Below are 27,631 nucleotides of genomic sequence, written 5' to 3' on the forward strand. Positions count from 1 at the left end.
AGTTTTTTTGATAGCATTCAGTATGTTTTGGTCAAATGTGAGTTTGTTGTCTATTGTGATACCCAGTAGTTTTGCACTTGTTACAATTTCAGTTTCAGTTTGTAGATTTTGAAACCAGATGTGTTAGTTTTAGTTGAAAAAAGTAATAGCTTAGTCTTGTTAGGGTTTAGCATCAGTTGTGCGTTGGTAAGCCAGGGTTATATTGTGGTGAATGCTGTCTGTGTTTTTGCAGAAGGTTGGTCATATTGCCAGAGGAGGATATGATTGTGGAATCATCAGTGTATTGGATTAGTGTGCTGTTATGGCAGGCAGTGTGTAGGTTATTTATGAATATATCAAAGAGGAGGGATCCTAGAATGGACCCCTGTGGGACTCCAGTTTTCTTAGTTTGGTATTGAGTTGGGGGGTAGTTCTGCCATTTTACACATTGTTGTCTATCGGACAAGTAGCTGCTAAACCAATCCTTGGAGGGTGATGTACAGCCTACTGCTGATAGTCTCTGAAGTAGTTTGTTACGTGAGACTGTGTCAAATGCCTTTGACAAATCCAGTAGTAATACGGATGATTGTAAGTTGGAGTCCCTAGCTTTGTTGACAATATCAGTGAAAGAGATGAGAGCTGTTGTTGTGCTGTGACTAGGCCTGAGGCCATGTTGGGTATGTGTGAGGAGATTATTATGGGTGAGGTGGTTTAACAGTTGTGTGTGAATGCAACTTTCAAGCAGTTTGGATAGAGGAGAAAGGACAGAGATGGGTCTGTAGTTTCTAACCTCATTACATTTTCCTCTTTTGTGTAGAGGGGTTATGATTGATTTTTTTTCCATAGGGTGGGGACATATGATTCTGAAATAGATTGATTAATAAGTATGCTAAATGGGTAAGTGATAGAGTCAGCAGCAAGTTTTAAGTATTCTGGTAGAAGATTGTCAGAGGAAGATGAGCAAGGCTTAATCTTGAGGAGAAGTGTATGAATTGTTGTAGTAGTAACTGGTTGTAAAGAGAAAGGAGGTATTATAGGATCTTGGTAGTTCATAAATGAGGTTTTATTCATGCTGGTGGTTGTTTGTGGGCGGATCTTTGGGATTGTTGGAATTTGTACTAGAGTTAAAGTCTAAGGCTAGTGTAGCTATACTATTGATAAAATGGGTATTGAGCAAGTTGGCTATTTCAGCTGGGGTCTTTTCTGAGTTTGGGTGGGGTTTTAAATGGACCCAGGGGTAAGACATGATATGATGGTTTTTCAGAAAGTTTTTGGGTTGTTTTTATGGTTGGTTAACAGCTGTGAAAAATATATTTTTACCTGCATTCACTGATTTTTTAGCTTTATTGCATAGTTGCCTGTAGTTATGCACATTGGTTTCTTTTTTATTTTTTAGCCAATTTTTCCAAGCTCTGTCTCTAATTTGTAATATTTGTTTGGTTGGTTTGGTTAGCCAAGGTGCGCTGTTAGCCTTAGTTCTTTTTGTTCTAAGAGGGGCTAAATTGTTGAGGGTATCTAGGAATGTTTTGTTGAAATAACTAACAGCATCATCCAGAGGTAGAGTTTTTAATAGGAACCAATTCAGTGATTTCAGTATGTTATTAAAATGGTTTTGATTGAAATTTGTTAGGTTTCTGGAAGTTTTGTAGATATGGGTTTTTGGTTTTTGGGAGGTGGTTCTATAAGTATAGGCCAGTAGATTGTCACTTAAAGTATTGGGAAGTGTATTAGTGTTTGGGTATTTTAGAGGGTCAGAGACAAGGATCCAGTCTAGGGCTGAGGTTAGGTTGGTATTATTTTGAAGCCTAGTGAGGGAGGTGATCAGTTGTGTAAAGCCACAGAGTTGAATACTGTTTGCTGGTGAGTGAGTAGATAGATTTATCGATTTGATATTGACATCTTCCATGATTAAAGATTCATTAGAGATGATTTTGGACACCCATGGGAGAAAGTCTTCCAGAACAGGGATGTTTTGTCCTGAGGGAATATATATATTATTATAATGCAGAGTTGTTTATTATTATTTATTTTCAGTAATGCTATTAGTATTTCAACATTATCAAAAGTAGGAATAGATTTGGAGAGTGGTAAGACTGTGTAAATGTTGGGATAGATTAATGCTACATCTCCTGCTTTTTTGTTGATTCTATCATTTCTTAGCATGGTGTAGTCTGGTGGGAGGAGTTCTGTGTCTTTAATTTACCGTTTTAACCAAGTTTCAGTGAGACCCACTATATCTGGGGGATGTTGTGACAGCCATGTGTGGGATTCTGTTATTTTGTTACAGATGCTGTGTTTGTTTTGGGTGACTGGCATCATGCAGTTTGTGGATGGTGTATGTGGTGAAGGGTGGTTTTGAATGGGTCCAGGTTTTGGCTGAATGTCACCACATTTTTGTAGGTTGTTAAGGTTCATAAGTTCATAGGTTCATAGGTTGGTACTAGGCTATCAGCCCTAGGGCCTGTACAAGCCTAGCCATAATAAATTCCCTGGCTATTTCTTCCCACACTATTTACTTCCCTGGACCCCTGTCTAGCAGGGTGACTGACGTCATCCCCAGGGTGAATTTCCTTTCTCCCATCCAATTGTCAAGGTTCCTTTTGAAGAGGGCCAATGAGGCGCTCTGCTTGACATGTATGGGCAGTCTATTCCAGAGTCTGGGGAGTCTCTGGGTCAGGAACCTATTCCTCCAGCATGTTTTGTTTATTGTGATGACAAGGTTTAGATTCCTGGAGCATGTGGCTCTGAGGGATTGGGATTTCTTTAAGTGTAGCATGTCCAACAGCTCTAGGTTTGACATGGCCTTGTATGTTAAGCAGAGATCGCCTTTGAGTAGACAATATGCAACAGAGTATAGCTGGAGTTTTTTAAGGTGGTCAGCGTAGGGCATCTGCTTTAGGCTTGTGATTCTTTTAGTGAGGTATTTCTGCAGCCTTTCCAGTTGTTGCAGATGTCTTGAGAGGCAAATACCAAACGGGGCATTGTATTCTATAATGGGTGTAATGAGGGATGAATACAGTGGGACAATGACCTCCTTTTTTCTGGATGAAAAGCCCTTAGTGATGAGGTGTGCCACCTAGAAGGATTTCCTGACTGTTGTGGCGATGTGTTTATCGAAGGTGAGACCACTTCCCACCTGTTTCCCTCTGTCTCTTATCACACTTTCGGTGATTAGTGTACTGCCACCTATGTGGTAATTCATGGATACATGTTTTTTCCCAAAGGGAATAACTATAAATTGGGGGAGTATTTGTGGTGGTTAGTTAGTACTTTGAGTACAGATGAGGCTAGATATATCTTTGGGGTTGGTTTTAGGGAGTAGTCAAGAATTTGTCGCTTTAAAAAGCAGATTATGTGTGTGACAATTTGACTAGGTGATATATTGAAGAAGCTGTTTGGCTGTTTGTTTTGGTGGTTTGAGTAGGTGGGTGATACTGAGGCTAGATTTATAGGTGACAACGTTAGGGAGCTGCTATGTGTAGACAGTGTTAGGATAAATAATGTGAATAGTAACAGAAGATTGTTACAACTAAGTTGTGGCATCTTGTAACAGTAAGAGGGGGTTGGAGTTTGTGTGGGAGTGATTGGCTATGTAGTAATTTATTAAAGGGATGTATTAATTAGGATTAATTAGAATGTATGTAGGCTTTCATAGGTTCATAGGTTCATAGGTTCATAGGTTCATAGGTTTATACTAGGCTATCTGCCCTAAGGCATTTATAAGCCTAGCCCAAATTTTTGTGGCTTACGCCACCCCTTATATGAAAAAATACTGTGCCCATTAGTTTGTTGTGCCTCTGTCCAGCAGTGACACAGAGATGATTCCCGGGATAAACCTACGATCTCCCATCCGCAGGTCAAGATTTCTCTTGAACAGAGCCAGCGAGGTGCTCTGCCTCACATGGACCGGGATTTTATTCCACAGCATAGGGAGTCTCTGAGTGATAAATCTATCCCTCCAGCACGTCCTATTTATATCCGTGCTAAGGTTTAAGTCACTTGCTCTAGTGGTTTTGGTGGATTTGGATTTTTTGAGGTGGAGCATGTCCATTAATTCCGGGTTGGACATGGCCTTGTATGTCAGGCACATGTCACCTCTGAGCAGACGGTATGCAACTGAATAGAGCTGGAGTTTCTTCAATCTGGCAGCATATGACAGATTTTGGAGTCCCTTTATCCTTTTGGTGAGGAACTTTTGGGGTCTCTCCAATTGCTGCAGATGTCAGGTGCGATACATCCCAAATGGGGCATTGTACTCAATCATTGGTCTGATAAGTGAAGAGTACAGGGGAACAATGACCTCACTAGATCTGGATGTGAAACCCTTCATGATCAGGTGGGCAATGTAGAAGGTCTTTCTAACCACTTTAGCAACATGAGTGTCAAAAGAAAGGCCACTGTCAACCTGGGTCCCCAGGTCCCTGATAACCTCTTCTGTGCTTAGTGGATTGCCACCTATATGGTAGCTTGGGGTTACCTTGTTTTTCCCGAAGGGTATGACTATACATTTTTTGGTGTTTAACTTCAGGCCATGGCTCTGGCACCAGCTATCTGTTTCCGTGAGTCCCTTCTGAAGGATATCCGTGTCCGATGCACTTTCCACTATGGCGCCCAGTTTGCAGTCGTCTGCAAACTTTGTCAGCCAAAGTCCTCCCATGTTGGCCTGTACTTCTGAGAAGTAGATGCCGAACAATGGGGGGCCAAGGACCGAGCCCTGTGGGACACCGCTTGTGACCGGCTTGGAGTCTGACATAGCGCCAGCAACTCTAACCCTGTGGGTTCTGTCCTTAAGCCAGTTTGCAACCCATCTTGTGACATATGGGTTTACATTTAAGCTGGTAAGTTTTTCTACAATACCCGAGTGGGGTATTGTGTCAAAGGCCTTTGCAAGGTCAAGGTAGGCTGTATGGACTGTCTTTCCCTCATCAATGGCCTTGGTGACTGTTTCGAAGAAGTCAACCAAGTTCAAAAGGCATGATCTGCCCTTGACGAAGCCAAACTGGGTTGGGTCCAATGTCTGCAAGTCCCCTATATCTTTGTTTATGAGCTCCATTATGATCCTCTCCATAGCTTTGCAGACTAGACTTGTTAAGCTTATGGGGCGGTAATTACCAGGGTCAGTAGAGGCACCGCCTTTGTGGAGTGGGACCACAGTTGCCATACGCCACTCCTTGGGAACGTATCCTGTGGTAAGGCTGAGATTAAACAGCTGCCTTATGTGCGGCTTTAATTCCTCATTTAGCTCGTGTAGCACACAGCCGGGGACACCATCTGGTCCCATTGATGCTGTGTTTTTAGCTTTAGAGAGAGCAGCTTTCTCCTGCGCATTTGAGATGTCTGGGAGGATACACTCTGCTGGGATAGTTATCTCTCCTTTAGGGGGGGAGGGGGGTGAAGTTTGCACTGAACCTGTCTGCCAGTATGTTGGCAATGTCTGTGGGTTCAGTGATTTTTGTATCATTTTGGACTAATTCTGAGCATATCTGGGAGTTTCCACCCAGGTTCCTAACATAGCTGAAAAAGGCCTTATGATTGTCCTTTGAATCCATGGCAATTTTTCTCTCAAAATTGGCCTTAGTTGATTTTATGAGTGCTCATATTTTTTACTAATAATGATCAGGGGTGACTTCCCTTTTATGGATTTTGTTCTATCATGTAATAGCTTTCTCCTCTTATTGTAAAGTTTGTTAATGTCTGGGGTCCACCAGACTGGACATTTGCCCTTTGTGGAAAGAGTCTTGGTTTTATTTGCGATTGCCTGATCCATGCAGTCCTGGAGGTGTTCATAGAAGGCATTTGTAAGGGCTTCTTCAGCTTGGGTTGTGGTTTCCACTGGCTCAGGGGCCTTGAAGGATACCACACCAGTCTTGAGTAGTGTGAAGTTTGCTTTAGAGAAGTTCTTCACTGTGGTCTTTTTTGTTTGGGGTGGGGCGGGATGTGGATTTCCAGTGAGATTAGTTTATGATCAGATCTCACCAATGAGGGATATACTTCGTGTGGAGCATTTTGTCCCCATGTTTGTGATAATGAGATCTAGTATATTTTCTCCTCTTGTGGGAACAGTGACTAGCTGTTCCATGGCATTTGAATTTATGAACTCCAGGAACCGTTGGGCTAGAAAGTTAGGGCTTGAGTAATGTTCCCAGTCTATATTCGGGTAGTTGAAGTCACCCAATATGATGGTGTTTGGAGATACATTTATACCCTCCAGTGTCTTCAGGAAGGCTGTGTGGGGTTCCTGAGTTTGAGAGGGTGGCCTGTAGCATGCTACAATTTGTAGAGCAGTTTTGCCTATGGTTAGTTGCACCTGGATGGTTTCAAGCTTTGTGCATTGCCACCAACCTGGAGGTGTGGGTATCCTTTATGAATATGGATACACCCCTCCTTTTGTGGTGTGGTCCGGGTTTTGGGGCGAACGCATGATATGAGGTAAAACCTAATAGTGCCGGGGTGCTCTCAGGAGCCTTGAACCAGGTTTCAGTTACAGCACAGACATCGATGTTCTCCATACTGAGAAGGGCCTTGAGTGCGTGCATTTTGAGATTTAGACTTCTGGCATTGAGCAGCATTACCCTCAGTTTCTTCCCATTTTTGTTTTCTAGGGTGGTAGGTTTAGAATTTGAGCCTTGCCTAAAAAGGCACTATGGGGTGGCAAGAGCCTTAGCCAATATCCGGAATCCCAGGGGTGACAGGTGCAAGCCGTCCCTTGAAGCAGCGTGGCTTGTCAAGCATGTCATCCCAGGCAGACAGACACTGGATCCCCTTTGAATGACACCAGACATTAAGCCAATTGTTAAAGCTGATCATCTTGTCTCTATATTGTGGCATCATTCTTGGTGAAGGAAGGATACTGCTCAGGGTTAGGGTCATACCTGCCTGGGCTACATAATCAGAGAGCTCCTCTATGTCTCTTTTCATGTAGTCCAGGGAGGTATGTCTCAGGTCGTTCACACCAGCATGGACAATGACTGTGTCATATTTGTACTTGCCGTGGAGTGACCTGAGTGCTTATGTTATGTGGCGGATTCTAGCGCCCGATAGGCAGCTTACTGTGACCCTCTCCTTGTTCAGCCTGGTGAGTGGGACGTCAGTGTGTCTGACTATGGAGTCACCTATGACAAGTATGTTTGGTGTTGTATTTGGCCTTAAGGGCTGTGACTGCTTTGCACACTGCTTTTGTGGTTTATGTGTTGCTTGTGGGGTGTTTTGAGGTAGCAGTTGTTTGGGTGTCTGCTTTGGAGGCCTCTGCTGTTTAGGTAAATTTTTACTCAGAGCCTCCGAGTATGTCTTTGTGTGTTTATGTGTTTGATTCAGTGGTGTGGTAGCATTATGTGAGGCTGGTTTTGTGGTGTGTGTAGTTGCCTTCTCCTCCTGTCTGGTCTTGCCAGTCCTGAGTTGAGAGAGCTCAGCCTCCAGTTTGGCTAAATAGCTGCATCTCTCAAGTATTTGTGTTATGTGGGAGGAGGAGAGGGTTGTCTGTGTACATGAGGCAGTTATAACATTGCCTCAAGATTCCCAGATTCACCAGCTGGACCAGAGAGGAGATTGACAACTGACCTTTGGACATGCTAGAATAATATTGGGAATTCCTTAATAATTGAAAACAAGGGCCAGTGGTGAGTGAGGGTGTAGTGCTTTTAATTTTTAGTGCTGACTTATATAATTGCTTTAGTGAGCAAGTGCCAGGTAACTTGAGTGCAATGTGTTACAAGTAACTAAATGCAAAAACGACAAACAGTAACTTTCTTTCAAGTGAAACAAGGAACTAGTACAGTAAGCAATGCAGATATCACTAGTGATCCACAGAAGCGCTGAGAAGCCGTGTATTAGGTGGAATTAGCTTCCAGGGAAATAACAAGCAAACAAACAACAAGCATATAAACAAAGCTAGATTCAGCAGGCCTGGATCTAGTCTATGCTAGAGCAAACAAGATGTACCAATTTCAGTAAGATACAGTTCAAATATTCAGGCACTATAAACCTTTACCCAGAAATTCCCAGCTCAGAAGGGCAGAGTCCAGCCTCTTCTCCCACAAGAGTGCAGACCACGAACCTTCTTAATGTAAAATAACTGGCCTGAAGCCCAAGTGCCTAAACCAGAACTAATACCCTTGGACACTGGGCTCTCAATCAGCAGTTCCCAACTTAGAAGGATGAAAGCTACCTGTCCTGCCACCACAGTGCTTGCCACAAACCATCCTAATGTAAAACAACTGGTCTGAAGCCCAAGTGCTTAATCCAAAAGACTTAGAATGATAGCTACACTTTAATCAAGTTACAACCAAGCAGTAATAAATACAATTGACAAAACAAAAGTGTGAAATAGTGTGTGATTGGAAGGGAAGGTTGGAGGAGGAGTTAGGGGTGAGGCTTGTTCTGGTGTAAATGTAACTGAAATGGGGGTGGGTTGGAATGGGGGTAGGGTAGATGAGAGCCCGAGTGTAGCAAGGCCGAATGAACTGGGGCTACACCTTGGGCAGAGCTGATATCCAGAGAAAAAAAAAATCACCAAGCTCAATCAAGTAAGTCCCTGTATCCTGAGCTGTAGGTAACTGGGTGAAAAAATGCAGATTTAGGTTAAAAAGCAAATCTTTGTCATAGGCAGGACTGGGAAACCTGGGTAGCAGAGGACAGTAATTAGCAGAGGCTAGAACTGCAAAGGTTATAAGGGATGGCAGAGTAGAGAATTAAAGAGAAAAGAAAAGATTAAAAGTTAAGTGTAGAAAGTGAGAGTGTTTCATAATTAGAGGTATGAAGAAAACAAAGTAGTACATTTAAGGATAGATTAAGCAAGTAGTAGGCTAGATTTCATATAAGCATAAGTTAGAATGGCTTTTTGGGAATCATAGAAAGCATTACATTGTGAACTGGACTTAAGGTGGGAGGATAGGCTGTTGAATAGTGAAAGAAACAAAGGAACAGTAGCAAGTTGTGGTGGTATACAAGGGTCTGTGGCTGCTTATAGCATTGTGCAATAGTTGTAAAATAAAACTGGCTTAACATACACTTAACTTGCTTGACTAGATATATAGGGAATTGTTGGGTTCCCTATAGTTGGTAGATCCTGCTGAGTGGTGAAATTAAAGCAAAAGGCAGTAAACAGGCTATTTGTTCCTAGAAAGAGAAAGAAGGTAAAATTAGTTGAGAGGTAGGGACTACAGAGTTAGGTAGCACAGTTTTAAATGAAAAGGACAGGAGCAAGGCAGGTGGGGAGTAGGATATAGGAGAAAGTGGGTGAAAACAGATATGCAGTGAAAATTGTTTAGCAGGAAAAAAGGGTACAGAAGGATTAGGTAACACAATTTACTAATTTCCAGTGGCTAGATGCAGTTTAATACAGTATTAATAGCACATGTGCTAATAATGCCTATTGCAGACACTTCATATAGTTCAGGGGAAAAAAAGGAACCAGTACAAATGACAAGAATACAAGAAAGAAACACTTGTATCTTCTATAATATTCAGAGACTAACCTGACGTTAAGCACCAACATTAATGGTATGCATGCCAATTAACCAGTCCATTTGGTCTTTGTTGAGCAAGAAGCTAATGGCAACAACTGAAATGTAGTTGAGGTCTACTTTTATTCTCATAAAGAATAACACAAGGCTTGACGTTCACCATTGCAAAATAGCCAGTGATTTGTGTTACTGCTAATTAGTACATTAAATACAATCGTAGGGTAGACTTGCAGATTGGCATGTTCATTAAAATATTGATAGAGTATAGCACCATCCATCTAGTACTATGGATTTTCATTTATTGACTAGTACAGCCATGCAGAGAATGTTAAAATGAGTGCTCTTGCTCAACAGGGATTTAAATAATGACGGAAATTCAGCTTAGCATGATAGCTCCTAAGCCAGACTAGCAGGTCCATGCATATAGCCCAAACAATATATGGAGAACATCAAAAGCAATATGAAAGCATCAAGAAATTGCACATGTAGAGCTCACAAAACATGTACGTAATGGATCGCTACATTGAAATATCATTACAGATAATCCTATCAATGAAGCAACAAGTTGGCATAGGTACAGTGTGAGCACGTACCCTTTTGAGTACTGAGAGGAAATCACAGTGAAAATACTAGGCACAGACAATAAATTACATTGTATAAATTATTTTAATGGCAAGTATAAAAAATGCTTACACAGAGAGCAGTCAGATAGAACCTTATAAATACATACAAAGGATGATGGACTCTCACTACCAGACCTGTTTCAATAGGATAGGTAGAGGCTAGAAGGATGAAAGAGTGGAAAGAAAGCACCAAAAAAAAAACATTATGGGAGGGTAAGTGTGTCAAATTAAGGGGGGAAAGGATGGGGTGGGGAAGGATTCTTTACACTTTGGGCAGAGCTGCTATCCAGAGGGAAAAAAAACAATAACCAAGTTCAATCAGGTAAGTCACAGTATCATGAGGTGTAGGTAATTGGGGAAAAAAATGGTATATTTAGGTTAAAAAATAAATCTTTGTCACAGGCAGGACTCGGAGACATGGGTAGCAGAGGACAATAACCAGTAGAAGCTAGAACTGCAAAGGTTGTTAGGGATGGCAGAGTAGACAACTGGAGAGAAAAGAAAAGAAAAAAATAAAAATAAAAACTTAAGTGTAGAAACTGAGAGTGTTTCACAATTATAGGTATGACAGAAATAAAGTGGTACATTTAAGGATAGATTAAGCAAATGGTAGGCTAGATTTCATACAAGCAGAGGTTAGAATGGCCTTTTGGGAGTCACATAAAGCATTACACTGTGAACTGGGCTTAAGGTGTGAGGAAAGGCTATAGACTAATGAAAGAAACAAAGGAAGAGTAGCAAGTTCTGGTGGTATGCAAGAGGCCACTGTTGCTTATAGCATAGTACAACAGTCATAAAATAAAACAGACTTAGCATACATTTAATTTGCTTGACTGGATATATAGGGAATTGTTGGGCTCCTGATAATTGGTAGATCCGGCTGGGTGGTGAAATTAAAGCACAAGGCAGTAAACGGGCTATTTGTTCCTATAAAGAGAAAGAAGGTAAAATTAGTTGAGAGGTGGAGACTACAGAGTTAGGTAGCACAGTTTTGTATGGGATGTCCTGCCAAGCTTTAAGGCAATTTTCATGTGCCCTTGCTACTACTCTGCACAAGGGAACCAGGCTAAACTCATTGGCTAGGATGCCAGAACGTCAGAGCTTTCTTTCCTCAGAAGACAGAAGCTAGAACCCTCACAAACAGGATGCATGCCGATAAATATCCTATGCTCTGGCATAAATATAATAAAAAATAGGGGTACACAGGGAGGGACCGGTTACTGCAGCAGTGATCTATTCAAACATCTCCTGTTATGGTGCATTTATTTACTCAGATATACTATGTTTATCACTAGATTACTGTTGCAGTAGCCAAAGATATATGGGATGAGTACCAAAGCTTTGAAAGCAAGGGAGGAAGAAGATGGATTAGATTCCAGGACCCTTGCAAAGTAGTCCTAGGAAGGTCTGCTCTGGACTTTTACAAAAATGCAGTGTGTAGTGCTTGGTAAAGGTATATACTGAAGACCAAGTCGCTGCCTATAAACATTTTTTGGAGTTCACAAAAGTAGCCAGGACCCTATAAGAATATGCGTTGCCTTTGTCTGGAAATAACTTATTAGGGTGATAATGACAGCACACAATAGCATGGGACAAGCATTTATATGTTATCTGTTTTGACACTGCTTGTCTCCTTTTTTTACATTGATATGAGACAAACAGCTGTTCAGCACTCCTAAACATTTTAGTTCTGTGCATGTAGTAACTGAGTTGGCTAAGGAAAAGCAGATCATATGGAATTCTTTCTCCCTCATTTTTAGATTCTAGAAAGAAAAACAAAATAGGGAGATGCATAGCCTGGCTTAAATATAGCCAGAAAAAAAAACTTAGGCATAAAGGATCTGTTCTCAAAGTAACCCTATCCTGGAAATGAATGAGATGAGGGTGCCTGACCATAAGATCTTGTAACACAGAGACTCATCTTGCAGAAGTCAGAATAATGGGTATAAATGTTCCCCAAGAAAATAATTTCAGATCAGTTAATCAAGCAAGTTCCAAGGGAAACAGGCTAGGTTTTCTCAACACAAAAATAAGATCCCAAGAAGTAGCCACCAGTTGTCTAGGCTGGTGGCTGTGTAGAATCCCTATTCAAAAAACTGCACCACATGAGGTATGGTAGAAAAGATGAAGATATGGCACCGAAAGGACACGATATATGGGGAGGAAAGATCAAAGGATAATAACTCACACAAATATTGGAGAACCAACAGCATCAAAGCTTTAAAAGGTGTTTGGTTCTACAAATGGTATCAACTATAAAATCTTTTTCATTTACCTATCTATGGTTTTCTACTAATTGAATGTCCTCAGAAAAAATGCGCCTAAGAGACCTCAAGATTCTGCCATCCAGACAGTCAATTTGAAGAAATTGAAGTTTGGGGTGTATCAAAAACCTCTTATCTTGACAGAGTAAGTCCATTCCATGAGGAAGCTTGTGGAACTTGCCCTTGGCCATATTCAGAAGAAGGGGTAACCACTGTTGCATGTGCCAAAACTGAGTCATCACAATCATGCCTGAGGAGTTCTGAATCTTTAGAAGAACTCCAGTTATCAGAGGAAAGGGCGAACAATATGTAACAGCACTCTGTTCCATAGGAATGAAAGGACATCTGATTTCCAAAACTGAAAGAAAAGAGTCCTGGAGCAAAATTTCTTTAATTGCCAAACAGATCTACGTGAGAATTTTCTCACAGATGGACCAATCCCTGGAAGATCATTGGGTACAACTTAGATTTGTGAGAGGCTTTCCTGGTCCTGTTCAGCTTGTCTGCAACAATATTTTGGTCTGACAGAATGTAGTTTGTCTGCTTAATGTGGTGGGACCTGGTTACGCACTGTGATGATAAATGTGAATAGTAGCATAATCTTTCGTGTCAATAGGTTACTCAGAGATTAGAAAACATTTATTAGATCTATCATCCTCATATCAGCCAAGCCTTTCTGTGTTGGAGAGAAGCCTTCTAGCTTATCAGTGGGAGTGGTAAGCACTAGGTAGCCTATCTACAATGGGAAGAGTGGGTTTTGGCCCAGAAATTGTAGTTCATTGGCGACTTAGGCAGTTTTTCCATTTCTTTCTACTTTCTGGTTTAAAAGCTTGTGTTTGCATTTGGTTCCCACCTTTCCTGAAACTAGTGTAGCCCAGGTACAGATCTGCTGTATTCAGGACTGTTGGTAAGCTTCTAAGCCCCCCCAAGCCCTTCTGTGTTGAAGATAAGCCTTCTAGCTTATCAGTGGGAGTGGTAAGCACTAGGTAACCTATCTACCACAGGAGGAGTGGTTTCTGGTCCAGAAATTATAGTTTATTGGCCGTTTGGGAAGCTTTTCCATCTTTTTCAACCTTCTGATTTATAAGCCTGTATTTGTACTTGTTTCCTGCCTTTCTTGTTACTAGTCTAGTCGAGGTACAAATTTGCTGTATCCAGGACTCTTTGTAAGCTTCTAAGCCCCCAAGCCTTTCCGTGTTGGAGGGAAGCTTTCTAGCTTATCAGTGAGAGTGATAAGCATTAGGTAGCCTATCTACCACATCAGAAGTGGTTCCTGGCCCAGAAATTGTAGCTATTGGCCGTTTGGGCAGTTTTTTCCATCTCTTTCAAATTTCTGGTTTAAAAGCCACACTTGCTCTTGTTTACCGCCTTTCCTATAATTAGCCTAGTTCGGTTACAGAGTTGTTGTATCCAGGATTGTTAGTAAGATTCTGAGCCCCCCAAGCCTTTCTGTGTTGAAGGGAAGCCTTCTAGCTTATCAGTGGGAGTGGTAAGCATTAGGTAGCCTATCTACCACAACAGGAGTGGTTCCTGGCCCAGAAATTGCAGCTATTGGCCGTTTGGGCAATTTTTTCCATCTGTTTCAACTTTCTGGTTTAAAAACTACACTTGTGCTTGTTTCCTACCTTTCCTGTAACTAGCCTAGTCCAGATACAGAGTTGCTGTATCCAGGACTATTGGTAAGCTTCTGAGCCTCGCAAGCCTTTCTGTGTTGGAGGAAAGCCTTCTAGCTTATCAGTGGGAGTGGTAAGTGCTAGGTAGCCTGTCTACCACAAGAGGAGTGGTTCTTGGCCCAGCAATTGTAGTTTACTGACCATTTGGACAGTTTGTCCATCTCTTTCAACTTTCTGGTTTACAAGACCACATCTCTGCACTTGTTTCCCCCATCTTTCCTGTAACTAACCTACTGGGAAGCACCAGAAAGCCTTAAACTGATACAAGCCTTTTAGCTTAGAAGAGAGACGTTGGAGTGATTAAGTATCAGTTTTCTGTACTTTCTTGCTGTACTTAACTGTTTTTCACCTAAACGCTGATTTTCCAGCATTTATTGTGATTCAAAAGCTTGTTTGTTTCACATATTGTACTTATTTGACTGCCTGCACTTTTAAAAAGTCGATTTGTTTAAATAATTTGTTTAACTGCTGTAGGCTACACACTAAAGTCCAATAGCCTTTTATGATTGTTTGTAGTCATATAAAGCTGTTTTAAGTGTATTTTTTACTGTTTTTGCCTTATCTTTTCAAAAAAACAAAAAATAAACAAAAAAATTCCTTGTTTCCCATGTTTCTAAGCTAGTATAGTCCAGTTTTCCGGCTAGTGCTGAATTCAGGTCTGTGTTACAAGTTTCTGAGTTACCCATACCTTACTTGGATAGAAGGAAGTTTCTCTGTTCACCTGTGAGAGACGGGAGCTTTGAGCAGCCTATCTATCCCTGGAGGAGTGGTTCCAGCCAAGAATTTAGTAGTTTATTGGCCATTTTGGGCTAATTTCTATCTCTTTCATTTCCCTGCTATAAAAACTGCATTTGCATGGTTTTGTGTGCCAGGCAGTGCCGGTTAGCTAGGGTTAAATTATTCCTGGCTCCACTAAGTCTCCTCTTCAGTTTTTCCCTTGAAACTAGTCTAACTCTCAACCTAAGCACTCAAAAAGCATCCTACAGCCCAGCACTTGCTCAGACCTAATAGCAAGCAGTAATATACCCTGGCACTTGATTGCCCAGCAGGGCAAAGCTCTTTATTCACCCCTCACCAACCAAGTGACTAAGCAGCTCACCCTACTATTCAGGCATGACCAAAGGGCAATTTCAGGTGTACTCTCCAGTCCAGTTGGTGAATTTAGGTATCCTGAGGCAATGTTACAACTGCCTCATGTACACAGACAGCCCTCTCCTCCTACCACAAAACACTAACGTATGCGAGAGATGCAATTATGCAGCCAAACTGGAGGCTATGCTGTCTCCACCCAAGACTGGAACAGACAATCAAGAGGAGAAGGTTAACACTTGCACCACACCTCCAGCCACACATAGACCTACTAAACCAGCACTGGCAAAAAATACACATAAATATACAAAAATCATACTCAGAGGCTCTAAATAAAAACCTGCAAAAGCATCAGAGACCTCCAAAGCAGACACCCAAACAACCTGCACCTCCCGTCACAAACCAGACAACACATAATACACAAAATCAGTGTGCCGCACAATCACAGCCCTTAAGGCAAAATAACATACCTAACACACTAGTAATAGGTGACTCTATAGTCAGGCACACTGATGTCCCACTCACTAGGCTGGACAAGCAGAAGATTACTGTTAGCTGCCTGTCTGGAGCCAGAATCCACCACATAATACAAGTACTCAGGTCACTAAAGAACAAGTACAGATATGACTCTGTCATTGTTCATGTTGGTTTAAATGACCTGAGACATACTTCTCTGGACTGCATGAAAAGAGACATGGAAGAGCTCTCTAATCATGTAGCCCAGGCTGGTATGACCCTGATCCTGAGTAGCATCCTGCCCTCACCAAGAATGATACCTCAGTATAAAGAAAAAATGATCAATTTCAACAATTGGCTAAACTTCTGGTATCATTCAAAGGGGATCCAGTGTCTGTCAGCCTGGGACGACATGCTTGACAAGTCGCATTGCTTCTCAAGAGACCGCTTGCACCTTCACCCCTAGGCTTTCGAATACTGGCCAAGGCTCTTGCTGCCCCCATAGTGCCTTTTTTAGGCAAGGCTCAAAAGTCAAACCCACCTCTGTAAACAGCACAATCAACAAAAAACTGAGGGTTATGCTAATCAATGCCAGGAGTTTAAATCTCAAAATGCAAGCACTCAAAGCACTCCTCAGTATGGAGAACGTTGACATCTGTGCAGTAATTGAAACTTGGTTCAAGGATCCAGAGAGCACCCCAGCACTACCAGGCTGCAACTCATACCACACGTTTTGGCCACAGAACATGGACCGAAACACAAAAGGAGGGGGTGTATCTATATTCATCAAGGATACTTACAACTCCAGGTTAGTGGCACAGCATGATACCTCTGAGATCATCCATGTGCAAATAACATCGGGCAAATCTGCAATGCAAATTGTGGCCTGCTACAGATCACCCTCCATGACGCAAGATCACCACTCCACCTTTCTGGAGACACTGGAAAATATGAAGGTCCTACCGAACACCCTGATATTGGGTGATTTCAATTAATCTACCATTAACTGGGAAAACTACTCGATTACAAACTCCCAGGCCCAGCACTTCCTGGAATTCATCAATTCAAATGCCTTGGATCAGCTGGTAAACTCTGCTACCAGAGGTGAAAACATATTGAACCTTGTCATCACAAACATGAGTGACAGATGTTCCACACCGGAGGTCAACCCGTCACTGGTTAGATCAGACCATAAACTAATCACTCTGGATGTCCACACCCCACCACCATCCCCAACTAAGGAAACCACAGTAAAAACTTTTCCAAAGCAAACTTCACCTTACTTAAGACAGAAGTGGTAAGTTTCACAGCCCCCATGCTAAAGGATAACGCTGCCCAAGATGCAGAAACCTTTACAAATGCACCTTGTGAGCACCTACAAGGATGCATGGATCATGCCATCCCTAGCAAAACCAAGACTCACTCCTCTAAGAGAAGGAAACCAGTCTGGTGGACCCCTGCCATAAACAGGCTATACAATAGAAGGAGGAAACTAGTTCAGAAAAATTGCAAATCCCAAGAAGGAAAGACATCCCTGATCAGTATCAGTAAGAAACTAAGGTCCCTTATAAAATCATCCAAGGCTAACTTCGAAAGAAAAATAGCTAAGGATTCAAAAGATAACCACAAAGCCTTCTTTAGCTATGTTAAGAATTTAAGTGGCAACTCGCAGATATGCACTGAACTAGTGCAAAATAGCACAAAATATACTGAACCTACTGATATTGCCAACATCCTGGCAGATAGATTCAGTGCAAACGTCACCCCCCCTCTCACCCCAAAAGGGCCCACAACAATACTGGAAAAGTGTAGTGTCCCAGAAATCACAGATGCACAGGCAAAAACAGCCCTTTCAAAAGCCAAAAACACAGCGTCAATGGGGCCAGATGGTGTCCCAGGCTGCATCTTGCATGAACTACAGAATGAAATAACCCCCCACCTAAACATGCTGTTCAACCTCAGCCGCTCCACAGGCTATGTACCCATAGAATTGTGCACAGCAACAGTTATTCCACTCCACAAAGGAGGGGCCACAACTGACCCTTGTAACTATCGCCCCATAAGCCTGACTAGCCTGGTCTGCAAGGCTATGGAGTGCATCATCATGGAACTCATTAACAAAGACATTGGGAACCTGCAAACCCTTGACCCGACCCAGTTCAGCTTTGTTAAGGGCAGATCATGCCTACTAAACCTGTTTGACTTCCTCGAGACAGTCACCAAGGCCATAGACGAGGGAAAGGTGGTTATACAGCCTACTTTGACCTCGCCAAGGCTTTCGACACCATTCCTCACTCGGGTATTACAGAAAAACACACCAGCCTGATCATAAACCCCTACATCACGAGATGGGTTGCCAACTGGCTTACAGACAGAACTCACATGGTAAGAATAGCAGGCTACAGGTCCGACTCTAAACCAATCACAAGTGGTGTCCCGCAAGGCTCGGTCCTGGGACCTCTAGTGTTCAGCATATACTTCTCAGAAGTACATGCAAACACAGGAGGACTATGATTAACCAAGTTTGCCGATGACTGCAAACTGTGAGCCATAATTGACTCTCTGGCTGACACGGACATCCTCCAAAAGGGCCTTACTGAGACGGACACCTGGTGTCAAAGTCATGGCCTCAAGCTAAATGCCAAAAAATGCATAGTCATCCCATTTGGGAAAAACAAAACACCCACAAATTACCACATAGGTGGCAGCCCCCTTAATACAGAAGAGGTAATAAGAGATCTGGGGACCCAGGTAGATAGGAATCTCTTCTTTGACAATCATATTGCCAAAGTAGTTAGGAAATCCTTCTATGTGGCCCATCTAATTACTAAAGGGTTCGCATCTAGAAATAAAGAGGTTATAGTGTCCCTCTACTCGTCACTCATCAGACCCATCGTAGAGTACAATGCCCCATTTGGGATGTACTTCACAAGACACTTCCAACAGCTGGAGAGACCACAAAAGTACCTCACCAAGAGGATTACTGGCCTCAAACATATGTCCTATGCAGCCCGACTGAAAAAACTCCGGCTGTACTCAGTGGCATATCGCTTACTCAGAGGTGATCTCTGCCTGACTTACAAAGCCATGTCCAACTCAGAATTGATGGACATGCTCCACCTAAAGAAATCCAAGTCACTGCAAGCCATGCACTCTAGTGAGCTAAACCTCACCACAACAATAAATAGAACATGCTGGAGGGATAGATTCCTGTCACAGAGACTCTCCATGCTTTGGAACAAAATTCTAAACTACATTAGGCAGAGCCCCTCACTAACAATCTTCAAGAGAAACTCTGACGAGTGGATGGGTAACAGAATATACACCCCTGGGATCACTTCATTGGCTCTGCTTGACAGAGGATCAGTTAATTAATCAATGGGGCGGCGAAAGCCGACACACTCTGGATAGGATTATAAATGCCCTCGGGCAGATAGCCTAGTACCTGCCTATGAACCTATCTCTTAACATTTATGTACTTTAAATGTTTTACTTTGTTCTAGAGGATAAAGCTCTTATTGAAAGTATGATGCATCTGCGGTTAAAGACAGAATAAGGTCTAGAAACCATAACTCTCAACTGTGCAGATTTTCACAGAATGTCCAGATTTTTGCCTCATATTTTTGGTATGTTTTCATAAAATTGTGGTTTTCTGGCAAATTAGTGGCAAATCATTAAATACTGAAATTAGAAAATAATGGCAGACATTTGAATTTCAAACTCCATACTATTCAGAAAATTCATGCTAATGCAAAACTTGTTATGCTATCAACGTTCTAAGTTTGTAAGAGCAATATTTCAAACTTGTCTCTATTTTTGAGCCTCTTTCCCACTTTTATTTATGGCTTGTCCAGATTTATTGTTCTAAGAGGTTGAGAAGTATGCTAGAAATACACTTTTGAGTTCATTACAGAAATCATGAAGTATAGACGTCTGAGATATTCTTAAGTAGATAACGTTAGATTGGAAAATCTCAGAAATTGTTGCTAGTAATATACCATTTGTCCTGTGGAAGGAAAATTACCATGAGGAATGTATTCAAAAGATGTCCCATAAATAAAATGTATCATGAGAAAAAAAATGAGAAAGGATTTCTTAATGTTTGCTTGAAATCCCAGGCTGAGAAATTGATTTTTTAACCAAGTTAAAGATAATTAATAACTTGTGAAGTGATCTGCAAGAAAACGGTTGTCAACTAAATATGCAAAGTTTATTGCCCTGTCACCTGCTGTGGCCCAATAGAGGAGTCAGGACTTTTGTAAACATTCTTAAAACTGTTGGCACTCCTCCAGACAAGCCAGGAAAAAAAATTAAATGTGAATATTTAGAAAAACAGTACGATCTAGGACCAGTCTTCAGATTCCTTCTTTCCTGGGTAGCCTAAAGATTCTTGAATAAAATGTTTTATAGGCTGATAGGTAAGTATTAGGCTAGCTGCCCTTGTGGACCATTTTAACCATAGCCAGTTTCCCTTTTTGTGCCTGAATTAACCTATCCCATTTGTGAAGAGATTGGCTTTATCCATCCCATGGTTAATAATTATGTATTATTTCCAATGAAAATAAATGAGATCATATCATAGACAATGCAGGGGGACCCATGCATTTAGGAGCTGTCTCTGTTCATTAGTAGTAAGATTCCAAAAGAAGGAGGCAGAAGTGAAATCAAGATTCTTTTATTCCACAACAATGACTGCTTTCGTCCGAATGACATGGATTTCATCAGAAAATACTGCCATTGCACACACAACTCTTTAAGTACAAGTAACAAGTGACATGTCAAGTTAACAAAGAAGCTGGTTGATTAGTGTGTCGTCTCTGCAATTTAAAGAGCATTTTATAGTTTAAAAAAAAAACAGACACATTAAGTTAAATCATAAAAATACAATCAATTTTTTTTGTGTAGCCCAAATACTTTTTAAGTTAAAAACTCTAAAACACCTATTATTAGCATGCATAACACACTAAGCCTCTAAAAGCCTTAATAATTTAACAAGTTTAGCTAACAGAATATTACTGACAGAGTATAAATACCTGCATGGCAATTCTTGCACAGTTTATTTTCTCTAACTTTGCAAAATCATGAATAAACCTTCAACCTGTGTTCTAAACAGTACAACCATGTCCATATACAGAAAATTCAAAGGGAGTGTGTAAATATATGCAGGCACATTGTGAATGAAAATAACAATAAGAAAAAAATAAAGAAATAAAAAACTAATATAAACACGTAGCCATAATGACAGAGAAATACATCTAGCATAAAACAGAACACATTACATACTGTTATTGTGATAATGATTGTTCACGTCCCTGTACAAAGGTTAACCTTACTAAACATAATTACATATAATAGGCAGACTTCAGCTTTAATAAGCTGGCAAGGGAAACATTCTCATTTAAACCCAATGATTCTGTGGCATTACATCTAATCTGCCATTTAAGTTCTTTGTGCTCTAAATAATCCTCACTTGGACCCCCTCTGGATCCTAGGTCAACATGATCAATAACGCAGTACTTAAAACAATGCCTGGGGGTACTTTTACATGTTTACTAAGTGCATTTTTTTTTTTTATTATGGCTACTTATATCATATTGGTGCTGATAAATCCTATTCTTAAATGCTCTCTTAGTTTTCCCTGTGTAATGACTGTCACATAATTGGCACTTGGCCATGTATACCACTCCCTTTGAATAACAAAAATATATTTTTGTTAACCTAATGTAACCCAGTCCTGGTATGTTGAATCTCTCCCCATCTGCTATAAATTTACACTGAGAACAGTTTCCACACTTTACTATACATCCTTCTCTTTTTTCTAAGTGGGTAAGTTCTAATAATGTCTAAAAAAATGATTTCTATTTTATAAACGATCACCTACAATATTCAAATATTGCCAGTCAACTCTGAATAAATTCCAATTTCTCCTCACAATTCCCTGTATCTCATTGAACTGTATATTATAGGGAAGGATCAAGGACCTTTGAAATTGTTCCGTTGGTTCTTGCAACCTCACCTGATGCTCAGCAGGAGTAAGTTTTACACCAGACCCAAGTAATGGTTTGCACATGCCCTGCACCCTCTTTCTAGACACTTCAGAAACAATGTTTTGTACAAAAGATTTTGGGTAACCCCTGTTCTTTAACATACCTTGAAGTTTTTCACATTCTTTTGTATATACTTGGTCATCTGTTATCATTCTTGCCACTCTAAAATACTGTCCCTTCACAAGGGATTTCTTTTGGTGTATAGGGTGACAACTCTCAAAATGAAGGAGGGAATTTGAGTATGTTGGTTTTCTATATAAGGTTGACTCAAACCTGTGCAGTACTGTGCTCTTATAAATACTCACATCTAAATAGTTTACTTTTTCCTCCATTTTAAACCTTAAAAAACTGGTTGTTGAATTTAGATACTGGAAGAATTCATTCAGACTACTAAGGTTATGTCTCAAAAAATAATAATATCGTCCAGGTATCCACCATACAAAACCCAAGAATCTTTGAATTTAGAACTGAATACATGAAGTTTTTCTCATTGGACAAGAACAATATTGGCAAAAATAGGGGCACATATTGCCCCTCCATTGCTACTCATTAGGTCTGTTTGAACAACTGATTTTTAAAAATTGGAAACAGTTCCAGTCCTTCTTCATGGGGAATAACTGAGTACATATCACAGACATCAATAATAACAAACCAAAGGTCCTCAGAGTAAATCCCATTAGTTATTTTTGACAAAATATCCCATGAGTCCTTATATAAATACCCAGATTTATCCAGTATCCCCTTGATACTCTGGTCAATATACTTAGCCAGAGGGAGCGTGATAGAGGACTTTGTGTCCATAATGGGATGTAAAGGGGGGTTGTTTAAATCCGTATGAACTTTTGGGATACCAAATATAGTGGGTATCTTAGGGCATGGAACTTTCAAAAAATTATATTCATCAAGAGAAATCTCTTGGTTCGACAACATGTCCTCTAACATTAAATTAATATTTTTATGAGCTATATTTAACTTGTTCCTTGAAATTTCTGTATAAGTGTCAGTGTAGAGAACATTTTTCTACCGTAATCATTTGAGTTCATCACAACTATCCCCCCACCCTTGTCAGGTTTCATCACGCTTATACTTTTGTCAGTACTAATGCTACTCAGTAGTTCTTCTTCTCATTTTGAAAGATTAGATTGGGTCCCTTGAATGTTTCTTTTTTTTTCATTACTCTATTAGTAGTATAGGGGCAGTCCTGTGGTAAAATTTTTGTTTCCCTTCCACAGATTCAACTTGTGCTTTAAAATGGTCAGGTATGAACTTTGTTTTATGTGGATGGGGAGACTGTCCTAAAGCAACGGTATCTTCTGTGAGATATATCTGTCCCTCCAAACCATTCTGTTTTCCATGTTAGCACTGTGGAAATAGGTTTTATACCACCTAAAACTGCAGTAGATCTAGAATAGGAGGAAGCTGGCTGGCTGGATGAAGAAGAATCCCAAGGAGAAAGGTCAGTCCACTGTCAATTTTAGATATTTCAACAATTCTCAATACCATAGTGTCTGAAGTTATCTGGAACTACAGAAGAAAGTGAAGACATATACTTTGGGAAAGCTTAAAATGATTGCCAGTGTGGGGTAGATAAAAACAAGAGTAGACATAAAGTCAGGCTGTTTCCTTAGGTACTACTAGCTCTAGAGATGTCCCTCCTGTCTACTTGAAACTACCTATAATTGCTTGTAGAATTTTATTTGCCTTGCTATGAATGCTTATATTAATTTCTGATTAACAGAAATGATTCTATCATATTTTAGTAAGAGGGTAGTAAAGAAGAATATACTTTTGATAAAACATTTCACTTTCAATACACTTTTAAGAGGCCTTGCCAGAAGAATGGTGAAAGAGCATCTCTTTATGCAGAGGAACATATGTGGGACATTCTGGGAAGTAGCCATGCATGTCTTGTCAATAGTGCCTTAGAAAAACTGCTCTAAAAACAGCATCAGTAATGTTATAAGCACTTGTTAAAGAGTTTGTGAATAACTGGGATCCATGGAATACTGGTGGGTTCATAGTAAGCTACTACTCTGTTACACACTCAGTATTTGCACCTTGATACACTTGAACACATGCCTATTTGTAATAATAGTTCATAGACATGTTTATTAACTACTAATGCCACAGACAGAACTGCAGCTGAAGTATTGTGAAACACACACTGGAAGGGATTACATCAGCAGCTAGTTGCAATGGTTCTAACTCCCCTAAAATGTATTCTGTGGCTCAAAATCCTTTAGCCCCACTACTGTTAACAGTGGTGTGTGTATTTACACAGCAGCATCTGTTGGGTAAGCTAGTCCTGTCTGTTATAACTGTCTTCTACAATTACATTACCAGATTTGAACCACTGCCTGTCTTGTTTCATAATTCAGAGAACCACATTCTATGTGCTGATGCCAAGGAAGTGATCAGTATTATAATTGTCAGAAAGCATACACTTGAATGGATGACTCCACTAGTGTGTTTGAAGTCAAATGACTTACATAAAATGTGTTTTACTTACCAAAATTAAGTAGCCATGCAACTGTTCACCCTGCATTGATTTATCCACGTCACATCTATTAATGAACCCATTGCCACACAATAATCCAGATCATCATCATCACAATGTTACAAGTGATGAGAATAGTTGGATCTGAACCACCGCCTATATCTGTCCACCCTTAAAAAGAGCTGTGTATTAAGTACTTCTGCCACAGGACTTTAAACTGCAGGTGTCAGAAAGCCCAGATGTCAAGGTCTGGTTTAAATATTGTTTTGGAATAGTCATGTCTCCTCTAAAACGTACTTTGAGGGATCCAAATCCTTTAGCCCTGAAAGTGTTTGCACAACTGTGAATCACCCATATCACTAGCTGCTGCTTAATGCAGTCCTCTCTGCCATGTTTGTTGAACACACATGCATTACTTATATGCTGCCAGATTTTAACACTTTCCATTCTAAGTCCACACTCTAAGCAGCTGTGTATTAGCTGCTCATGCCATAGAAATCTTGACACAGTTGTGAGAATGAAAATATTTGAAAGTATGACTTCATCATTTTGATGCAAGGCAAATATTTGGCTTAAAAGTTTGTGAGGGAATTGTGGGAGACTTCGGCAAATATTTCCACTGAGGAAAAGTACACACACACACACACACACACACACACACACACACACACACACACACACACACACACACACACACACACACACACAAGAACTGTGAGGTAAGCCACTCCTACCTAGCACTAGATTGACATACACTATATTGTGCCCCCCCTACACACTAGTTAGTTAGTTAGTGTAGGATATGAACACCTGCTTATGTAAGTTCACAATCTAGAGAGCTATGTATCAGTTGCTCGTGCCACAGGAGAAATCTTATCACATTTGTAAGAATGAACATATTTGAAAGTATGACTTCATCATTGTATGGAAAGGCAAATGTTTGGCTTAAAAGTGAGTGAAAGAGTTTAACAATCCAAATTGATTCACAAGAAGTTTGGCCACCATATAACATCAAGGTGGGTGTGGTCATGAGTAGAGGGTGTAGCCAAGAATGTGGCAGCCTGGATATTCCACAGAAGCAGAGACAGTTGCGAGGCTCTGCAAAAAACGCCATTTACTTCTTAACATAGCCCCACAAATAAATATATATGCATATCTATATTTCTATATACATACACACACACACACACACACACACACACACATATATATATATATATATATATATATATATATATATATATATATATCTACACACACATACATACATATATACACCTGATCGAAAGTACACTAAGCAAACATCTGACTGGTCAACACCATTTATTCAGCACATCCAAATTGGTTGATATGTGTGTGATATTGACAATCTACAGGTAGGAGAATATTCCTTTCTTCTGGGCATTGTGCAAGCTTGGCATTAGCATATATCATTAACAGGAGGTGGAGTGGATGCAGGGGGTCTTGCCCCCCACAAAAACACTTGCTGTTGGTTTAATCCATTCTGGAGTAATCTCCAGAACATGTGCAGAATGTATCAATATTTGTGAATTCAACATTATGACACCAATCTATTGTTTGTTGGTGTAGTGTATGTTTGATGTGGTTACTGACACCCTAATAAAAAAAAAAAATATATATATATATATATATATATATATATATATATATATATATGTGTGTGTGTGTGTGTGTGTGTGTGTGTGTGTGTGTGTGTGTGTGTGTGTATATAGATATATATATATATATATATATATATATATATATATAAAAATACATTTATATATACATATATATATATATATATATATATATATATATATATAGAGAGAGAGAGAGAGAGAGAGAGATATATAGATATATCCTCACAGCAAGAGGTTCTCCCATTTGATTCTCGGCTGGAGCACCTTCTGTGCGGAGTCTACATGTACTCTACGCAGTCGAGTAGCACTCAAAAGACATGCGTGAATGGGCATGCCTTCATTGAAGGTTGGGCATCGAGCTGGCACCTCATCACCATAAAAATCTACTGCCAATCATTAGCGGACCGGAGTTCCGCTGTGGCGACTCCTAACTGGGAAAAGCCAAAAGAAAAACAACATCTACAGATAAAATCTATTTCCAATTTACAACTTACTTTATTTACCTCTGAATACAGCATTAAGAAAATAATAAAAAATAAAACAAAAGAAAAGAGAATACATTTCCACCTTTAAAAAATTAAACAATAAAATTCTAGTTGTACTTACCAATACAAAACAGGACAGCCATGGTCTTTACTTGGATGGCTTGCTACATTCCTTACCACCTCTATTGTTTAGCTTCTCTACCTCTGGGCTATCTGGTATCCCTACCTCTGAGCAGGCTGGCATCCTTCCCTCTGGGTTGGCGGTCCTCTCTACCTGTGGGCAGGTAAGTGTTTTCCCTTTGTGCTATCTTGCTTCCTTCTTGCTGTCCTAGCTTGCTGGCCACCTTGTTGGCCTACTGTCTGTCTAGCTACCTTGCTGGCCATCTTGCTGTCTTTCTGGCTGTCTGACCTCCTTGCTAGCTGGCCACCTAGCTGACCACCCTACTGATCGCCTTTCTAGCTGGCCATCTTGCTAGCCTCCTGGCTTGCAGGCAGCCTTACTGGCTGACTTATTGACCACCTTGTTGTTTGACCTACTGGCCTCTTTACTGGCTGGCTTGATGGCTGGCTAGCTGGCCTCCTTACTTGTTTGCTGCCTGGCTATCAAGCTGGTCTCCTTACTGGCTTGCTCGCTGGCCTCCTTTATATGTTCATAGGTTCATAGATATATACTTGGCTAATGACCACAAGGGGATTTATAAGCCTAGCCATGCAAACCAACCCAATTATATTCCTATGTATCATGGGTATTTATTAGGAAGGGGTATGTTAGTTGGGAAGTTTTTATAGGTGATGTGGGGGTATGTTAGTCTGGGCATTACTGTCTGCTTTTGCCTATCAGAGTCAGGGGGGCCAGACCCAGGCTGAATTTCCAATTTCCCATCCACCCATCAAGGTTACACTTAAATAGGGTTAAGGAAGGACTCTGCTTCACATGGATGGGGAACATGTTCCAGAGCATGGAGATCCTCTGAGACACATATCTGTTTCACCAACATGTCTTAGATATGTCACAAGCAGCATCTAATTCCTGGATTGCTTGCTGGTTGTCTGGCTTAAAAAATATAAATATATTTTTTTCAAAACTCCCCATGTCTGTAAAATTTTGATATGAAAGTGCACTACAGCAGAAGGCTTTGTAGGACTTTTCCTCATATGAGCTCTGACTTGAGGTGAATTTCAGCAAATCAATGCTCTATTTTCACCACCTGTACTAAACATTTATTTATTTATTTTATTTTACATTTGTTGACCAGGAGTGTCCGACTGAGCTCAAGCCCTTTTTCAGTGGAGGCTCGGAGAGAAAAGCTCCAAATTACACAAAACATTAAAATAAAAAAACATTAAAATAACAAATTAGATATTTAGGTACATTAGAAATCTCATACAGTAGTTACATAATTATACAAGACTA

Source organism: Protopterus annectens, chromosome 5.part1, assembly GCF_019279795.1.
Source record: "Protopterus annectens isolate FY-2018-M chromosome 5.part1, PAN1.0, whole genome shotgun sequence".
NCBI lineage: Eukaryota > Metazoa > Chordata > Ceratodontiformes > Protopteridae > Protopterus > Protopterus annectens.